Here is a 21580-nt window from a genome sequence, read left to right as displayed (position 1 = left end):
AAGGTACTTTAACAACTAGCAATGTTATTCATTATCATAGGGTGTTTCTAAATAAGTGCGACAAACTTTAAGGAGTAATTCTGCATGAAAAAATAATGACCGTTTGCTTTATAAACATATATGTCCTCAAATGCCTTGTTTCCGAAATACGGGATGTTGAATTTTTGCTTACAAACTGACGATTTATTTATTGCTTTAAAACTGGTTGAGATATGCAAATGAAATTTGGTAGGTTTTAAGATGTAGTTATTGCTCATTTTTGGACATACAATTAAGAATTTTATATCCACCATTGGCGTGCATACGAGTATAAACATTTTAGATACATCCCATACGCACGCCAATGATGTATATAAAACTCTTGATTGTGTCAAAAAATGCGCAATAATTACCCCTTAAAACCTACCCAAATTTAATTTGCATATCTCAACCAGTTTTAGAGCAATAAATAAATCGTCAGTTTGTAAAAAAAAATCAACATTCCGTATCTTGGAAACAAAGCATTTGCGGACATATGATTATAAAGCAAACGGTCATTATTTTTTCAATCAGAATTACCCCTTAAAGTTTGTCTCACTTATTTAGAAACACCCTGTATTGATGAATACCATGGCTAGTTGTTAAAGTACCTAACTTTTTTATTATCTCACATAAGCGAATGAATCAAAAAGCAAAATGTTAAGAAAGCCTAAGGCTACAGTTAAGTTTTAATTCCAATATTTTATATACGCTACAATATTCCACAGGGTGTTCCAAACTTTGAGGAAAAAACAGACTATCATTTTTACACCCGGTATACAATGACACTTATATCTATAGCAATAGTATTATTACATCGATATTCTTAAAGAAAAAAGATATAATATACTAAAAAAATCACTAAAATCGGATAACATGTTCAGGAAATACGAGCCAACAAAAATGTCCCATTTTTAATGTGGTGCGTTAATTTTGATGCTTAGTGTATAATGGATAGGCATTATGTGAAGCCTATATTTATGAAGGCATTAGGTCTACAGAAGATCTCGATGGCGGATGTTAAATTCGGCACATGTGATGGTGTGTGGATTAGGCTGCCCTCGTACGTGGATTTATTATTCGGTGGTTCTACCCGTTGTCTTCTTGAATCTGGCAAGTGGATTAACTGATGTTGCCTTCAGTATCGCTGCTCCGTGTATGGATAGCTGGGCACCATGTCGTCTCGTCACCAAAAGAGGTCGGCTTCACCTTCCTTGCGTTGTAATGTCTGCTGAAGGCTTCTGGCGTCGACTAGCTATTCTTATATTAGAAATAAAAATACTAGTTTGTCGTAGTTTATAAACTCTGCCTCAGAGTCTTGTGAACTGGATTGTATTTAGGACTTTCTTTTGTTTATTAATCTTAAAGGCTAAGGCTGAGGCGAAGGCTAATTATTAATCTATCTCAAAATTAATTAACGTTACATTACAAAGAATTCAAAACGGGCTTATTGATGATGAATGCAATTTACCTTAATTAGAAATAGTTCTCAACGTAGCTTAATTCATAATTATATTTACATCTATATATTTTTCTTTCATTACATGTAAATATTTACTCACAACAGTGCGTATGGTTTTACTGTTTATCTTATGCTGTCACGTGATCTTCTATAGTTAAATGATGTTCTTCCAAAAACGGCCATAACCACTTGAAGACTATCGAACAATTGTTGTTAGGACCTTTAAAACATGTATTTATCATAACAATAGCTCCATTACACCTGTTTTAGTAGCAGGTATGCCATTGGATTTAAGTGTTTTCTTTGCTACTCACAACATGTTTATATATACAGAGAGTAGTCACAAAGAATATAATTAAAATTTTGAAAAAAAATTCTTTTGATGTTTTATTACCACTTAATTTTTTCAATTAACCTAGATCTAATTACTATTAACATAAATGGAGAGATACTTAAAGACATTCAATAAGTAAGTAATTAAGACATTAGATTAGATGGTGGAATAGAATCATAGAAACATAATGGATAAAACAAAATGCAGATACAGGAGAGGGGGAGACAAAAACCGGAATATAAAAGTTTAAACTGAAAGAAACTATAGTTCAAACAGATGACGGTGCTAAACAACCCCATCGAGTGGAAAAATGAAGCTAAATATCTGGGAGTCATCATGGACAAAGGATTAACCTTCCAAAAACACGTAAAAGCCACAGTCCAGAAGGCCAACATGGCGAGAGCAACTTTAAGAGGACTCGCAGGAAGAAAAAGTAAACTAAGACTAAAAACGAGGTTAAGACTAATAAATAGCATAATATTACCGGTATTAACATACGCATCTCTCGCATGGGGACAAGTATGCAACACCCACAAAAAGAAGATACAAGCGGTCCACAACAGCAGCTTAAGAGAAGCAGCCAGAGTCTCAAGATACGTCGCAGAAAGATTCCTATTTAGAGAACTTTAACAGGTGAGAGTCACCGAAATGATCACAGATAAGGGAAGGGTCAAATTCGCGGAGCTGGAGCACCACCCAAGTCACATACTGCGAGAGATTTTAGGGTATGACACGTTCTACCGATGAAAGCACAAACGTCCTAAACAGCAAATAATGGAAAAAAGTGAATCGAATAAAGCAAACAAAGAGTGACAAAGTAAAAGAAAAAGTAAAAGTGAAAGTAGTAGTCAGTTGGTAGCTCGAAACACCAAGTGCCGAAGAAACACACAACCCAAGCCTAGGTCCAACATCACGATCAGGTAAGAAAATAGGGGGAAAGGCGCAAGCCAAAAAAAAATCACAAAAAACAAAAAAGGCGTAAGCCACCAAAAAAATCATAAAAAAAAAACAAAAAAATCATAAAATTCTTGAGCACCAAGTCATTGGACCGAGCTCAGTGGGGCTTGGTACAATGACTTGGGGCCCAAGCAAGCAATTTTAGTACCGCGGATAAGTAAATAGAAGATAAAGGCATAGAGCGCTTCACGCTGGCCTAGTTTTTTAGTTCGATTAGGGCACCACATTGGAATCTTATTACCCAGGATTCCACTGTGAAGAGCATTTGGCTACGATAGTTGTGCCCCCATCGCGCATTAGCGTGCTATGGGGGGAAGGGATGGCCTGGGGCATTGGAGCAAGGTGGGGTGATCCCTGTTTTAAACTCGGGTCAAAACAGCTCGCCCCAATGAATTGTTACACCCGAATGTAGTTTTTCGATAGGGTGGACATCTCCCACAGGTCGGGTTGGATCAAATTGCTTGCTTGCTTGCTTACTATAGTTCATTCGCTTTCAATATGAGTAACGACGACAGTTTCAGAGGCCTGATCCGTAAGTTTTTCGTGTCCTGCAGCGTGTCGTTTGTTATAAATTAATTTATTCTATATTATAAATTAATTCCTAACCAATAACAAGCTGCGACGACACGAAAAACCCACGCATCAGGCGTCTGAAACTGGCGTCGTTACTCATGTTGAAAGCGAATGAAGTATAGGAATATTAAAAAATTGGAATTAAGAAAGAAACATCAAAGGCATCAAAAATGTATGATCAAAATTTAAAAAAATAACGAAAAAAGAAAGTAACCACGGAGGAAGAAAATAAAGACAGAAAGAAACAAGTATATAATGGAAGGAAGTAAAGGAAGAAAGGACTAAAGGAGGGCCCAGTGTTTAAATTGTCATGATATTTCCTTTGATCGTTATGATTTATATTGTAACGATGAAAGAAATATGCCAATCTATTTATAGTAGGGGAGGCTTGGCTGCTAAATTTCCAGTTACTAAAGCGTCATGGGGACCTATTGCTTTGTAAAGATTAGGTCCTAAACCAAAAAAATTAAAATGTATAAACATTTTCAATTTCTTTGCAACCCGAAAATGCAGCATCTGCATAATACTCTGGTTAAATCGGAGAGTGCAGGAAGAGTCTATACCGCTTTCGGAGGTTTTTTCCTCCTCATCAGCAGTCCCATATCCTCTTCTCTCCGATTTCCCCAGGCATCATACTTTGGGCCTTTATCAATCGAAGAATGGGAAGTTATCAATCGAAGTAGCACAGATAACGACAACAAATATCGTTCCCATTCCACCAGATTGACAAAAGGTGGAATACTTTCTTTGGTTACAACCTCCCGAGATTTTCAAAAATTATAAATCATACAGGATGCCGAGGAAATTAAGATGAGGGAATTTTAATAATTCACAACCCATCTGCTCAGCGTGGTAAAAGTTCAAACAAGAAAGATTCCTTAGTACTCAACAAAAGAGTAAATGAATTAAAATGTATAACATTTTCAATTTCTTTGCAACACTACTACTGATGGGACTACTGATGAGGAGGAAAAAACCTCCGAAACCGGTATAGACTCTTCCTCTCTCTCTCTCCGATTTAACGAGAGTATTATGCAGCTGCTGCATTTTCGTGTTGCAAAGAAATTGAAAATGTTTATACACTTTAATTCATTTACTCTTTTGTTGCGTACTAAGGAATCTTTCTTGTTGGAACTTTTACCACGCTGAGCAGGTGGGTTGTGAATTATTTAAAATTCTCTCATCTTAATTTTCTCGGCGTCCTGTATGTTTTATAATTTTTGAAAATCTCGGGAGGTTGTAACCAAAGAAAGTATTCCACCTTTTGTCAATCTGGTGGTATGGGAACGATATTTATTGTCGTTGTCTGTGCCACTTCGATTGATAACTTACTTTGTTCAAAAAAATTAAGTTTTCCTTTTTAGTGAGGATTTTCCATTTTTTAATTTATTTTTCCATGTCTAAAAACAGTTTTTTTTCCGATTATAGCGCCATGTATCCATAATTCGAAAAAATGTCTCGAATAAAAGTTACTTATTTTTATACAAGTAAAATCTATAGAGTCCAAATCTATAATAAAAAAAATGGGTTAAGATTTTAAAGTACTCCACCACCCCTGTCAAGAATCTCTACAGTGCAAACAAGTGCCCCAAAATCTCAACCAACTTGTAAAAAGGACCATTCCCTTAGAGAACGTAAGGCTAATGACAAGGAAACTAAAGAACAGAAAGGTACGAGGCATCGACCAAAAATAATTAATGAAATGTTAAAATATGGGGGTGATACATTATTAATCGAATTGAATAATTGATGTGAAAGTAATACCAACAGAGTGGAATGAAAGTATATTGATACCAATTTTTTCAGAGGAAATAATGCCAACAGGAATCTGTCATAAAAAACTGTTTCAAAATGGCTCTGCTATAGATGCAACATATACCTATAATCCGTCAACTAGTAGAAAAGGCCACATAGTTTAACAAGGTAGATTTTGTGTTTTATTGACTTAACTAAGAAACTAACTACGAGACTACTTAACTAATCTATCTTCGATAGATTTATATTAACTTGTGTAACAGCTCTCCCACAAAAGAGAAATATGCATTATAAATTAATAAAATGAATGGAAGAACTTGTGATGGATAATTATTTCAGGACAACAGACTCAGTAAAACACGGGTTAGAATAAAATAAATATATTGAGATATGCAGTTCAAAATTAAGAATAACAAAATGAAATATAATCGAGGGTCTCAGAGCAACAGTGGCCTAACCCCAAAAACGAAGTCTTGAGATAAATGCAATCTTTGCATTCGTATTTACGTTATGCTTATGGGATGGAGCTACAAATTATGTAGCGCCCTTTAGCCAAATATAGAGTTGGTTGTGTAGACCCTTGTTAATCCGAAGATTTAATGTTGTTGCATTTATTAATATATTAATCTAAAAATGCTCAATTTGTGGCTTAGTCCACTGTTGCTCTGAGCGCCTCCATTATATCTTCGCCTCGTTCCGGAGAAAGCTCGCTTGGTGGATGACTGCAAAAGAAAAATAAAATTATTGTATCTATTACTATCAAACGAAAATGCAATTAATGGAATTCAAGAAAACAGACAATTACAGAAATACAAAATTGCCGAAGAAAAACTTCCGAACACACCTCCACAGCATGGATGACCGCATAAAAGATGATACGAAAGTTCATCTTCGTCGTTTAAACTGCTACAGCTGAACCATCAAAGACCACACAGGACACATCGTAGTCCAAACGTAGGAGGAAGAATATTTATTTTATATGAGTGGAGCTGGTATTGTAGGTTGTAGCAAACATACCAGACCTGTTATTGCTTTTGCTGGATGTCGTATTTACTACGAACGTCGCGACGTTGATGTTGATATAAGAATTTCAGTTATGTTAATATAAGTGTTTCAATCATAATACATACTGCCACTATGGTCTTCTGTGTTGAAGCTCTGATCTAGATGTTTTCGACATTCTCGTTTATGTTGTTAGTACTTTTAGGGAGTTGGATTTTGTGATTTAAAATAATTTTAACTACATGAAGAGAAGTAACTACATGACGACTCTATACCTGGAAATCTCCAGCTGATCAAGAGGGAAAGATAGTCAGAAATCAAATTGACTACATTATCATTAATAGAAGGTTTAGAAACAGTATTACATCTGCAAAAACATACCCAAGTGCAGACGCAGCAACTAACCATAATCTGCTCTGTGCTGGATTCAAACTAAAACTAAAAAGAATAAAAGCCCCCACAACGCAGAAGAAACCTAATACTCGACTCCTAAGAAATGCCGTAATAGCAGATGAGTTCGGAAATAAGATAAATCGTGAGATTAAAAAACGAAATAGCAAACGAAGTTTTGAAACCAGAAAAAGACCCAATAAAGAAAAAGGATTGGATGACCGATAAAATACTAGACCTTATTCAACAAAGAAGAAATTGGAAAAACAAAGACGAGATTCGGTATAGAGAGATATATCGACAAATAAGATACGAGGTTAAGCGAGAAAAAGAGGACTGGATGGAACAAAGATGTCGTGAAATGGAAGAACTACAAAGAAAACATGACGAGTTTAATATACATAAAAAGCTTAAAGAAATTACCTACACTCAGAGAAAAAGAACTCCTCACTTTATGAGAAACTCCAAAGGTAACATAATTCTCGACTTGGATGAAAAAAAGGAAGAATGGACTAACTATATAAAAGAGCTCTTCCTGGATACGAGACCACCACTTAACACCACAAAGTATACGAATACTGGTCCTAGTATTTTAAAAGCGGAAGTAGAGAAAGCCATCAAACAGAGCAAAAATGGGAAATCTCCAGGCCCTGACCAAATACCATCAGACTGGCTCAAACTTCTGGATGACGATAATGTCTCACAATTAACAAACATTTATAACCACATATACGAGACTGGAATGATGCCACAGATATGGTTGGACTCTACATTTACTCCACTCCCAAAAAAACCTAATACATCATCATGTAAAGACTTTAGACTAATTAGTCTCATGAGCCACTCTCTCAAGCTACTTCTTAAGATAATTCTTAATAGAATCAAGCAGAAATGTGAAGAGACAATGGGAAACAAACAATTCGGTTTCAGAGAAGGATTGGGAACAAGGGAAGCTTTGTTCTCAATGTTAACATTACTTCAACGATCATGGGAAGTACAGAAACCAATTTACGTCTGCTTTATAGATTTTGAGAAGGCGTTTGATAGAGTTCAACATGATAGGTTTTTTTGAATATCTAGAAATGATTGGAATAGATGATAAAGATCTGAGACTTTTACAACATCTATATTGGAATCAAGAAGCTTCTATTCTGGTAGACGGCAAAGAAACAGACAAAATTTGCATTCAAAGAGGTGTCAGACAGGGTTGTGTGTTATCCCCAACTTTGTTTAACGTATACTCAGAAATAATTTTTAATGAAGCCTTGGAAGGACAATGTGGAGTTCGAATCGGGGGAGAAACTATTAACAACATCAGATATGCAGACGACACCGCGATCATGGCTGAAAATATCGAAGATCTTCAATTCCTTATTGATCGAGTCACTAGAGAATGCTCCAATAACGGACTTAACATAAATGCAACAAAGACAAAGTTACTTGTGGTTAGTAAACAAGACGTCGGCCCTATGCAACTAATTGTCAGTGATGAATCAATAACAAAATTTAACCATTTTAAATACCTAGGATGTTGGATAAACGAGACACTAAATCCGGATGAAGAAATTAAAACTCGTATAGAAATTGCAAGAGGAGCATTTATGAAACTTAGATCTATTCTGAGCAACTCTCAGCTGAATTTACAACTAAGAATCAAGTTCCTAAAATGTTCTGTGTATCCTGTATTACTATATGGATGTGAAACCTGGATCATGAAGGTTAACCTGATGAACAAATTAGAAGCCTTTGAGATGTGGTCGTATCGTAGAATGCTCAGAATATCTTGGGTTCAACGCATTTCAAACAGAGAAGTCTTAAACAGAGTAGGTCAAGGCGAAGGTGACTTAATGAAGATGATAAAAAAGAGAAAACTTGAATATCTGGGGCATATAATGAGAGGTAGCAGATACAGGATGCTGCAGTTAATACTCAATGGAAAGATCGACGGAAAAAGAGGAATTGGTCGAAAGAAATATTCATGGCTCCGAAACCTTCGTCAATGGACTGGCTTATCAGCAGATCAATTGTTACATGCCGCACAAAATCAAGAACGATATCGGAAAATTGTTATGGAAGCTACCCACGCCTAAAAATTTGGGCACGGTACTTAAAGAAGAAGAAGAAGAGAAGTATCCATATTTCTCAAAAATGTGGTCTCGAGGTAACAAAGTAGGAAAACTCGAAGAGGTACCACAAAGTATTTTATTTATTAAAAATCATATAAGGACGCGTTTCGGCTCTGCACGAGCCATCATCAGCCTAAGTACCGGAACATAGAAAACAAAGGACTGATCTACAATGTAATAATATCAAACATTAAAAATGAGAATTTTAAACACGTAGACACACCGCCCACCTCAGTTCAGGGGTGAGAGCACGCCAAATAGAATTCTATTTTGCTGACGTCACAAAGTTTAATTTCACAATAATTGTGAGGTTTTTCACAATTATTGGAGAATCGACGGTTTCTAGGCAACGTGACGTCACTAAAATAGAACTCTATTTGGCGTGCTCCTGCACCAGGAACTTACCAGAAACAGGAAGGAGAAAGAATAAACTAGTTAACATTGTAAATAAAAAGATGCACACACTTCAACATTATTGGATGAGCTATTTATAGCATTTTATTCTTATTAAACTATAAAATATTGTAGAGCTTCTGCATGTAGAGGAACCATCATGTGAACAGATCAGGTGTAATGAGTTTCCGGTGAAAAGTCAAATTACTGTCAATGATGATATATGATACTCAAGAATGATATATGATACTCAAGAATGAAATGTCATAATGGTGGTAAACTTTGTAACTAGAGGACCGTTTAGACCAAGGAAAGAAAAAAGAAGAAGATAAAACGTCAAAATTAATTTAAGTGGATTGAACCGAGTAGAAGATAGAACTGAGACTATGTAAAAAAGAGAAGGAGATGGAAACGACGAGGAAATGTTTAAAAAATAATGATGAATAGAAATAACCGTTATTATTCGATAAGTAACTACTGAGGCGGACGAGTTTTATTTTCTTCTTTTTTCTTTCCTTAGTCTAAACGGTCCTCTAGTTACAAAGTTTACCACCATTAATGACACTTCATTCTTGAGTATCATATGTCATCATTGACAGTAATTTGACTTTTCACCGGAAGCTCATTACACCTGATCTGTTCATATGATGGTTCCTTTACATGCAGAAGTTCTACAATATTTTATAGTAAGAACAAAATGCTATAAATAGTCATCCAATAATGTTGAAGTGTGTGCATCTTTTTATATACAATGTTAACTAGTTGATTCTTTCTCCTTCCTGTTTCTGGTAAGTTACTGACTGAGGAGGTCCACGTGTTTAAAATTCTCATTTTTAATGTTTGATATTATTACATTTTAGGTCAGTCCTTTGTTTTCTATGTTCCTGTACTTAAGCTGATGATGGCTCGTGCAGAGCCGAAACGCGACCTTATATGACTTTTTAATAAATAAAAAACTTTGTGGTACCTCTTCGAGTTTTCCTACTTTGTTATAATTTTAACTGTTTAAATTGCGATCCGACGCCTTAGAGTGCAAAAGGATATGAGAAGCAGAAGAAGAAAATGTTTAAAACAACACTATCGCAGTATTTTAACTGAATAGTATAAGCTCGATTTGATGCTATATGGAATAAGTTCGATAGACTACTTAAAATAGACAAACAAAATATCTTAAAATACGTCACTTTTAATGTTAGAATGTCCATCAATTGCTACATATATGTTGGCGTAATGATGTAATAGACGATTAGCTTAAATACAAACCGATGTGCGGGACATCTCAGTTCAAAGGTCTGTCTCCTAATCGCCCTTACAACCATGCAATTATTTGAATATTTATTTTTTCAAAATTAACCAAAACTTTTGGTTTATTAATGCAATTAGCTTGTAAAAAATGTTTAGCAATACAAAATAAAATTATAAGAAATATTGAAATTGACGACCTTCAGCACGTTACAATGAGAAAGACGGTCAGTAAATTAAGTGAATGAGTATTGATTGTAATTCCATGTTACTAACTTAAGTACATAATTGGTTTGTATTTAAAAAAAATATTGATTACGTGATTACGCCAACACTGATGACGTAACACATTATACAGGGTGCCCAGAAACTCTCCCGACAAACGAAGACCGGAGATTCCTCAGATAATTTTAAGATAATTTAACCCAATTCATCTAGTCCGAAAATGTTTCCTAATTTAGAAAAATGAAAACTCGTACGCCTATTTATCTTCTAAAGATAAATCGATTCCATAAATTGCGAATTTCTAGTACCGCTCATAGGCGTCTGTTTTGTGTAGGACAACGGTTATTTTATCACATAACTTTTTAATCTTTAACTCTTAAGCATTTCTGACACTGGAATATTAAATTTTGAGGTATTATAGTACTAAAAGATACTCTTGTCTTAAGTCGGTAGGATGCACCGTTTTCTAGAAAAATCTATTTGAAAATATTTCGTTTGTTGAATTTGAAAAAAAAAAATTCACAAAAAAACTAATTAGAAAAATGAAAACTGGTACGTTTATTTATCTTCCAGAGATACATCGATTTCCTCAATTGCGAAATTCTATTACCGGACATATGCGTCCGTTTTGGGTAGGTCAACGATTATTTTATCGCATAACTTTTTTGTCTTTAATTTTTAAGCATTTTTGACACTTGATCATAAAGTTATGAGGTATTCTAGTACTAAAAGTTACTCTTGGTTTAAGTCGGTAAAATACACCGTTTTTATTTGAATTTTTTTTCAAATATTTCTAAAATTGAAAAATCTAAAAATTTTCTAATCGATATTTCTAGAAAACGGTGCATCCTACTGACTTAAAGCAGGAGTACCTTTTAGTACTAGAATACTTCACGATTTAATAATCCAGTGTCAAAAATGCTTAAAGGTTAAAGACAAAAAAGTTATGCGATAAAATAACCGTTGTCCTACCCAAAACGGGCGCCTATGACCGGTACTAGAAAATAGTAATTGATGGAATCAATTTATCCCTAAGCGTTCTGGAGATATTTAAGAAAAACTAATTTCAAGACGTCATCTTCAAACAGCTTTAGCTCCCTTAGGAAGCATTTTCGGACTAGGTGAATTGGGTTAAATTGTCTTAGGCACTTTTTCCTAGACGAAAAGGGAGTAGATACGTGACCATTGTCCTTTCTACTGTCTTCTATATTCGTCGTCCCCGTACTTATAAAGCCGGAGATTCAGGATGTAACCAGAAAGCAGTCTCTTTCGACGAAAAGTCTTGGATTTAAAATATTGTTTATTGTTTTATTTCAATTATTTTAATTGTTTTATTACAGCAAACTTTGCATCTGGGTATTTTCGTCGTCTTCCTAGTTTTACTGGAGCTGTCGCTGTTTTGCGTCTCAAAGGTGGAATTACTGCATCACGGTGATTTCCCTTAAAAGGCAGGCTTGTTTGATTTTTGATTCAGAGTTGGGACTGCTTAGCTACACTGATGAAGATAAGATGCAGAAATAGTTATCTGTAGATGGTGGTCCAACTCTGAATCAAATTAAAACAAAACTGCCGTCCCCCCTTGTCTTAAAATTATCTGAGGAACCTCCTGTTTTCGTTTGTCGGTAGAGTTTCTGGACACCCTGTATAGCAAATGATGGTCATTCAAAAATTAAAACTGACGTGTTTTAAGATTTTTTAAAAAAGTCGTCCTGTCTCCAAAGTACTGAATTTATTCCATACTTCTGCATCATACTGTATAAATTGAATACATTACTTACACACAAACAAACATCGACAACACAATTTTTCCAGTCCAAGATGGTTTTATTATCATTAAACCCATTACAGCGAGGCCCTTTATTTGCTTTAGCGGGTTGGGAGATGCGATCAAAACAAATAAATCTGTAATAATTCCAAACAGCGCTTATGGCTGAACTTCTGCCGTGTGAAGGAGACGTGTAGCTAAAGCGAGACAAAACAGAAACAAAACTTTAAGCCGATACCATTCTATTCATGCCACAAAACTAGCAATGCAGGAGCTGTTACAGAAATTTCATTGCCTATCAGCAAAACAGTTTCTATTTCCAAAACTTTCAATCCATTTTCAACTTCCAGAGCATGTTTCGCTGCTACGTACAAATAAAAGGGGCACTAAAATATTTAATTCCCGCTATTATGGAAATAGAGCTATAGTCTGTTCGCTAAACTCAGACGCAACTTTCTAGATATTTTAGTCGGTAATTTTGCCAATTTTAGTAAAATTGGCAAAAAATAATTACTAAATAGTTAATAATCACTAAATAGTTAGCAATTTCGCCAATTTTTCCAGAATTGGCAAAAAACAAAAAAATTATCGACTAAAATATGTAGCCAGTTGCGTCTGAGTTTAGCGAACAGACTATAACACAAGCATAGACGTGCATTTAATCAATATAAATGAAAAACAGTTTCATTGAAATACTATTAGTTCAAGTTTAAACTTTTAATTATCTACAATATAATGGTTGAGGAACATAAAAAAATAATAGCTCGGGAGGTAGTGTCAAATTTGACAGGAGCATTTTAGCATGGCTGTATTTTTGTATTTAGTTAGTAGTACGTTCTTTAACGGTAAAATATTGCAAAACCTCTAAATTTTTAAGAACCGCTTGGATTGACATGAAATTTAGCATAAACATAGCTAACAAGTCAAAGAAAAAAAAAATGATATTGTGCCGATGTGTGCTTTTACCCTGGGGGTGGTTTTCACCTCCACTTGAAGGGTGAAAAAATATACGACCAAAGTAAGTCCAAAAATGGATAAACTGACTAATTGTAAGTAACTTTTGTTCTATAGAGTTTTTTCATTAAGTCAATATATATTAAAGTTAGTCCCTTTATTTTGATAAAAAAATCGGGAAAATCACCTCCTAATTAGTATCTCAAATGAACTTAATCGTTACGACTTCACAAGTTTCTTGACTCGTGTATGTATTGTTTATATGATCTGTAAGTTTCATCGGTTCAAAGTACTTATTTTTGAAAGAGCTGTAGTTTAAAGGGGTTGAACGAGTCACTGATCACGAGGGTATGCAAATTTAGAAACACCAAATTTTAATAAATTTTGGTCTTATAGAAAAACAAAAGAATACAGGATATTCAGAAAAGCAATGCTGACTTTTTTTTGTTTTTGAAATTTTTGGTATCTCTAACAATTTTTAAGTTATTTTGAAAAAATCATATTTCTCAAAATTAAAATTTTTGAAAATTGAAAATACTTTGAAACCAAATTTTTTCAAAAATAAGCACTTTGAATCGATGAAACTTACAGATCATATAAACACAACATAAGTAAAATAATTTGTGCAGCCGTAACGACGAATTTCATTTAAGTTGCTAATTAGGGGGTGGTCTTCCCGATTTCTTTTTTGCCAAAACAAAAGGGACCAACTTTATTTTGAGCGTATCGTGCTTAAATTTGATGCTAGAAACTTTTTATAAAAACAGAAATAAAGCTTTTTTAAACACTTCAAAAAAAATGGGTTTTCCCCAAAAAGTGCTTAATTTTTTGGATATTTCACGTCGAAATATTATATTTGAAATTTGGCGAATATGAACCTATTTTTAATTGGCTATAACTCTGGTTCTACGAGGTCCAGAGACCTCACGAATACACAATTTTTTTACTTTTTTACAGGTTATATTTTTGCTAAGAACGTTTTTTCGGCAACATACTTACTTTTTGAGTTATTTGCGAAAAACCGTATAAAAATGTGGTTATTTTGTTGAAAAATGAACATATTTACTCTAAAATAACTCGAGAATAACTCGAAAAGTGTCGACTTGGCGAAAAAGCTCTATAGAACAAAAGTTACTTAAAATTAGTCATTTTATCCATTTCCGGACTTATTTTGGACATATATTTTTCACCCCCAGGGCAAAAGCACACATCGGCACAATATCACTTTTTTTCTTTGACACGTAAGCTATGCCTATGCCAAATTTCATGTCAATTCAAGCGGTTCTTTAAAATTTAGAGCAAAAACCGTGAAAGAATGTACTGTAGGTGTTCCAAAGCTTATTAACAAATTAATGATGCGTCAGCTGTAGTGATGTTGATTATAGTTACTTTCGAGTATTCGTTACAAATCGTTACTTTTGTATAAAGTAATCATTTACAGTATTCGTTACTTTGATTACTATGATTACTTTTGTTACTTTTGTATTTGAGTATCGGTAATCATATCGAAAATCGTATTTCTCAGTAGGTAGGTATTTTGTATAAAGTAATCATTTACAGAATTCGTTACTTTGATTACTATGATTACTTTTGTATTTGAGTACCGGTAATCATATCCAGAACCGTATTTCTCAGTAGGTAGGTATTTTGTATAGGTATTCAGATATAATAACGACCTTCACGAAGTACGAAGTAATCACAGTAATCAAAGTAATCAAAATAATCAAAGTAGATACAATAGTCGTTACTCGCTCTGATACGATTGGTACGAAGTAATCAGAGTAATAAAAGTAATAAAAGTAGATACAATAGTCGTTACTCGCTCTGATACGATTGGTACGAAGTAACGAAGTAATCAAAGTAATCAAAGTAACGATTTGCCTCTTTGTATAGTAATCGTTACTTTTGGTATTTGTAAGTAACGATCACCCTGTCTCTGGGGTGTTGTGACCGACTAACTGAGTGGCTGAAAAGAAACCACAGAGGCTAATCTGTTTGTGTTTTACCATCTGACCAGATGGGCAATAAATTATTTAGATCTGGCGTTTAAAGGTTGAAACATTTCTGCAGTTTTACGTTTTCGAATGCATGTCCAATTGTGAGTTATTGACATAAGGTCTGATAAGGTAATTAATTTATGGGGAATTCAGTTTGTTAAACTGAACACACCAAAAACATAATGTGGTTAAGGATACATTCCGTTTTGTAAAACTGTGTCCCTCTTAGCTTCTGGTTTGTATTTTACATGTGAATTTATATGACCCATATTATTTCGTTTTGAGAAAAGTTATTAAAAATTAAGAAAATAAAATTAGCAAAAATACTAATTAAAGCGTACCGCTATACACCCCCGTTCGAGATGTATAAGACGATAGATAATACATAATATACATATGTTGAAAATAGAAAATAACAGGAAATAAAACCACGCAATGTTTTTTATACGAGGAGAAAGAAAAATCACTGAATTCACTGTTAATCGACACTTTCTTGATAACTTCCGCTAAATCTTGTTTTCGGTTCGGTCTGCTGTTTGTTTCGCTGAATACTGTCATTTTTTCTGGTTCGTGATGGGTACTTTCGTAAAGCTCGTACGCTGGCTTAAATCTGTCTATGGAAATTGTTGTTCTTTTCCATTTACACGGACGACAAAAGTCTTGTCACTCGTTACAGGAGTTGATTACAGGAAAAGGACCGTGATATGGGTTTTCTAAGCTGCTTTTGATTGTACCACGGCGGATGAAAACGTAAGAGGTGGTTTTCATGTCTTTGAAAATGATGGTGCTTTTGGAACCATGATGTGATGGTTGCGTACTACGGAGGTTTTCGAAATGGTTTCGAAGCGATATTAGGTATATGTGAGCACTGTCGTCGGTGTTTCTTTGAGTCGAAAACAATAGTTCACCTGGCAAACACAATGGTTCTCCGTACACGAGTTCGGCGGCTGAAGTACCTTAATCTTCTCTCCACGCTGATCGTATGCCCAGTAACACTGAAGGTAGGCTTTCGGTCCATCGGATGTTTTCATGACATCGAATTGCTGCTTTTAACTGTCGGTGAAAACTTTCTACCATACCATTTGCTTGAAGATGATAGGCGGTTGTCATTAAATGAGTAGTTTCCGTTAATTTGCAGATTGATTTGAAAAGATGCGATTCGAATTGTCGGCCTTGATCTGTTGTGATGCGCTTGGGAGTACCGAAACGAGCTATCCAACCAGAAAAAAATGTTCTGGCTACTGTGTCTCCTTCTTGATTAGGCATCGGGAAAGCTTCTGGCCAACGTGTGAAACGGTCGATGCATGTTAGACAGTATCTGTTTTCTTGTGAAATCGGCATCACTATAATGTCTATGTGGACATGTTCGAATCGGCTGGAAGGTGGTAGATAACTTCAAGTGGGTGAAACAATGTGGCGCGATATTTTCGATTTTTGGCACTGTATACACGCTCGAGTCCATTTCCTCACATCTTCACAGAACTATTGATTCCGGGATGTGCTAGGTTATGCATGGTGCGAAAAATTGCCATTCGAAGTGGTTTCGGTACAAATGGTCTGGCTCTAGATGTTGATATGTCACAGTACAAACTCACGTTTTGTTCGGAAAAGCGTATTTTCTTCATTTGCAGTGATGTTTTCTCACTTAAAAAAGTTTGCAGTTCTGGATCAGTTTCTTGTGCGAGAGCTAAGTCCATGATGTCGATATCTTTCTTGATGCTATCGACTCGAGATGGTGCGTCTGCCACAATATTTGTTAATCCAGAAATGTGCTGAATGTTAGTGCAAAACTGTCCTAAATAGTCTAAATATCTAAACTATCTAGGACTACATTTATCTAGCTTCTGAGTAAAGGCGAAGGTGATTGGTTTCTGGTCTGTGTATATCGTTATGTCCTTGCCTTCGATCATATGTCTGAAGTGTTTTATGGCTAGATATATATTTCTATATACACTATATTTCTTTTCGCTAGGTGAGAATTTCTTAGAAAAGAAAGCTAAAGGTTTCATACCTGTATCCATTTTATGTTGTAGTACAGCTCCAGCACAAAAATCAGAAGCGTCACAAGTGATGGAGATATCAACATCGTTTACAGGGTGGCTCAGTAAAGCAGCGTTAGCTAAACTGTTTTTGCAGTCGTCAAAGGCTTGGATTTGCTGTGGTGTCCATTCTGTTGGTGCCCTTCTTTTGACATTACCTTTTAGGGTATCATGCAGTGGTGCTTGTAGCTCAGCTGCATTGGGTATGAACCTTCGGTAGAAGTTTAACATACCTAGAAATCTGCGTAGGTTTTTTACTGTTTTTGGCTGAGTGAAATTTTGTACAGCTGCTACTTTTTCTTGTGGAGGTGTGAGTCCTCCCTCTGATACTGTGTATCCCAAAAAGGTAATCTCGTTTTTGCCTAATTGTCACTTTGCTGGGTTTATCACAACGCCGAACTGCTTGAGCCTTTTGAAAATCTCTTCCAAATGCGACATATGCTGCTCTTCGGATTCTGATGCAATGAGAATGTCGTCGATGTAGGCGTGGGCGAAGTCTAGACCACGTAAAATCTCATCTATGAAACGCTGGAAGGTCTGTCCTGCGTTTCGTAAACCAAAAGGCATATATAAATACTCGTACAGCCCAAATGGTGTGGTAACGGCGGTCTTTGGTATGTCTTCTGTGGCTACTGGTATCTGGTTGTATGCTCTAACTAAATCTATTGTAGAGAAGATTGTCTTACCAGGCGACTCACCGAAATTCTCGATGTGCGGAATTGGATGTCGATCTGGAACTGCTCTTTGGTTTAGACGTCGATAATCTCCGCAGGGTCTCCATTCCTCACCTTTCTTCGGGACCATATGCAGTGCAGTCAGGGACGTATTTATGGGGGGGGGGTTTAGGGGGTTCAAACCCCCTCCTTGCAGTCCATGCAAAACTATTACTTTTAATCCAATATCATTACATGTATAAAAAATAAAAATAAATTAATGAGTCAGCGCACGGATGCTGTCGGTCCGCAGTAGCAGCGTAGATACAGATAAACTAATACCTATTAGAATTAGAACGCTATTAGTAGTTATATCACCGTACACCTATTCCAAATAGTAGGCTCACTCTTTTGATCTCGGCTCTCGCCGAAAGATTTTTTGCCGGTAGTCATAAATTATATTGAACGCTCCGCAAATACACTGAATGGTGCCTGAACGATAGAAATTTTGAGAGGACTGACTGGAGAGAATTTGGTAGGTACGGGTCGTGAGACGACGGGGGCAGGTAAACCGGCGCTAAATCGAGAGTGACCCAACTTATTCTATCACTGAACGGTGGTTATATATGAGTCGCAGTCTAGTCCTGTCTAGTGCCAGTCTTGTTTGTCGGCCGGCCGGTGCATATGTGGATTTGTGTATTGTTTTCTTTATTTTGTTGCTATTGTACAAGTACAAATTCAGTAAACTGTTGTAGTTGTCGAAATTTTTGTGGTGTTTGTGTAAGTATCTACAGTGTCGTTACGTATATATATAGATAATATAATAATTATTATTTGGGTATTGCTTAATATTAATGTTTTAGTGAAAGAAGTATGAAACGAACTTTACAGCAGTCGCTTTTGGGATTTTTTCCAAAGAAGGGGAAAACTAATGATGAACTGAACCCTCAAAACGATAAAATCCTAACTACGCCGAGTATGGATATTAGTACAGATGGGGATGCTCCAACTCCCTCCACCTCAGATAGAAACAGAGAAACAAGCCATGGTAAGTTACTTTAATTTTAATCTCTCACCATTTTAAAGCATTTTTTTTAGCTGGTCTGGATTCTGGTATGGACTACGATTTTGGTATATATTTATCAAATAATCCAAAAAATGACGAAGAAAAATTAACAGTCTTAAAAGAAACTTGGACCTCTCCAGAGACTTTTAAGTTCCCCGTCTGTGGTAAAAGAAAACTTTGTTTTCAACGTCATTGGACCCAAAAGAAACCATGGTTAGTATATTCAAATAATATGTTACAAGGATCATTATGCAAAATGTGCGTTTTATTTGGACAGACCGAAGGTGGTCGCGGTGATCAAAAACTTGGAAGTTTTGTCACAAAACCATTTAATAACTGGAAAAAAGCTCTGGAAAAAATGGATGTGCCATAGTGGACACAATCTTATTTTGCGGACGGCAGGAATTGCCTTTGAGAGGAAATCAAGACTCTGGTGAAATCGGTATTATAGATCCTCTACATAATGACGGTAATTTTCGTGCACTACTTCGTTTTCGTGCGCAAGCTGGTGATGAACTTAAAAATCACCTTATTTCTCAAAGCAATCATTCTCGGGCTATGTACACATCGTCCGTCATTCAAAATGAAATTAATGATTTGTGTGGAAATGCTATTCAGGAGCAAATAATAAATAGAGTGAAACAATCAGGTTTCTTTGCTGTACTTGCCGACGAAACTCAAGACATTTCGCGTCACCAACAACTCTCACTTTGCCTTCGGTATGTAGACTGCTCTTCTGGAAAGGCACTTATTCGAGAGGATTTCATTGAATTTATCCACGTTGATGAAGTAACAAGATCAGCTCTAGCTACGATAATCATCGATAAACTTAAGTCGTTTGGATTAGATTTGGAGAATTTAGTTGGCCAGGGCTATGATGGTGCGGCTGTGATGAGCGGACGATTTAAAGGAGTAAGAACAATAATCATGGACAAATATCCTCGAGCACTATTCGTACACTGTGTGGCGCACACATTAAACTTAGTTTTGGGTCATTCAGGCGAGATCCCTGTAATACGAAACTGCATCGGAACTATTAAAAGTATAATTAACTTCTTTCGGCAATCTGCACTCCGGGATGGACTTTTAAAAAGAACTGAGGACGAGATTGGAGCACCTCATTCAACGCTTATCTCGCTTTGTGAGACACGCTGGACAGAAAAACATACAGCCGTCGAAAAATTTGCTGAGATGTTTCCTGTAGTAAATTCCGTGCTTCAAGAACTTCAAGAATCTGGAAGGGAAATTGCAACCCAAGCTTACCAGTTACAAGTCGCAATGGAAAACAGTCAATTTATAGTTTCACTAACTATTTTAAGGAAGGTTTTCTCCTATACGTCAAGCTTAAACCGAACCCTACAAAAAGTCAATGTAGATTTAACCGACTCTTGCAGTTACGTAAAAACAATAAAAACCACTTTACAGAACCTTCGTAACGAACGTGAATTCTCAAATCTTTTTGAGGAAGCAAAAAAAATTAATTTCAGCAGATATAACTGTTCCAATAGTAAGTAGGAGACAATTAAACCGCAATAATATACCAGGGGACACTGCTGAAGTTTACTATCGGCGAAATATATTTTATCCATTTATAGAACATGTAGTGACCGAGCTTGATGCTCGCTTTAAACCTCACGAAGAAGCAATTTCAGGAATTCAGTTGCTTCTACCAGATCGCACCCAAAATACTGAGAGAGCAAAGAAATGTATAGCAGGAATCGGAGAAATATTTCTCAGGGAAGTTGAAATAAAACATTTAGTAAGTGAGTATGAGCTTTGGCACAACCACTGGTGCAATCAAGAACAGCCGTCTACTGCACAAAAAGCTATGGACCGATGTGATGAAATTTTTTTTCCAACGGTTAGGAAACTTCTTCAAATTTTAGCAACACTTCCAGTATCTACTGCCACACCTGAACGTACTTTTTCATCACTTAAACGCTTAAAAACATCTTAGAAATAGAATAGGAGACGAGAGGCTTACAGGATTAGCTCTCATGAGTATTCATCGGAATGTGACAATAGGTCCAAATTCCTCAGAAATTGTAAATAAGTTAGCTGAAAGAAGGAAGAGGATGAATTTAATTTTGTAAAACGGTATGTTAAGTTTTAATAATTTTTTTAGAAATTTGTTTTTATTATTTTTTTCAAAGGTATTTCAAAACCAAGCCCCGGTTTTACTTAATTTGGAAATTAGGATCCCCCCCATTAAAAAACTATAAATACGTCCCTGAGTGCAGTAGACCAGTTACTTGTTGATGGTCTTATGATGGCTAGCCGTAGAAGATTTTCAAACTCTTTTTTAGCCCATTGCAGTTTATCAGGTGCTAATCGTCGAGGCTTCGAAAAAACGGGTGGACCTGGTGTTGTATCGATGTGGTGCTTGGTTTGATGCTGAATGTCTTTCACGATACCGGCGGGTCGCGTGATTTCCGGAAATCGTTGCAACAGTTCATGGTAACGCGACACTTCTGCGTTAGTCTTTACGCTGCCATCGAAACACTCATTAACGAGTCCCTTTGTTCGAAGGGTCGTCGTACTGTCCACTAAGCACTGGTTGGCAATGTCCACTAGGAGAGCGAAATGGGAAAGAAAATCAGCTCCAATGATAGGCTTTGAAATGTCCGCC

Source organism: Diabrotica virgifera, chromosome 7 (genome assembly GCF_917563875.1).
Source record: "Diabrotica virgifera virgifera chromosome 7, PGI_DIABVI_V3a".
NCBI classification, from domain to species: domain Eukaryota; kingdom Metazoa; phylum Arthropoda; class Insecta; order Coleoptera; family Chrysomelidae; genus Diabrotica; species Diabrotica virgifera.
The sequence above is the reverse complement of the archived record's forward strand: the minus strand, read 5'-3'. Positions refer to the sequence as shown.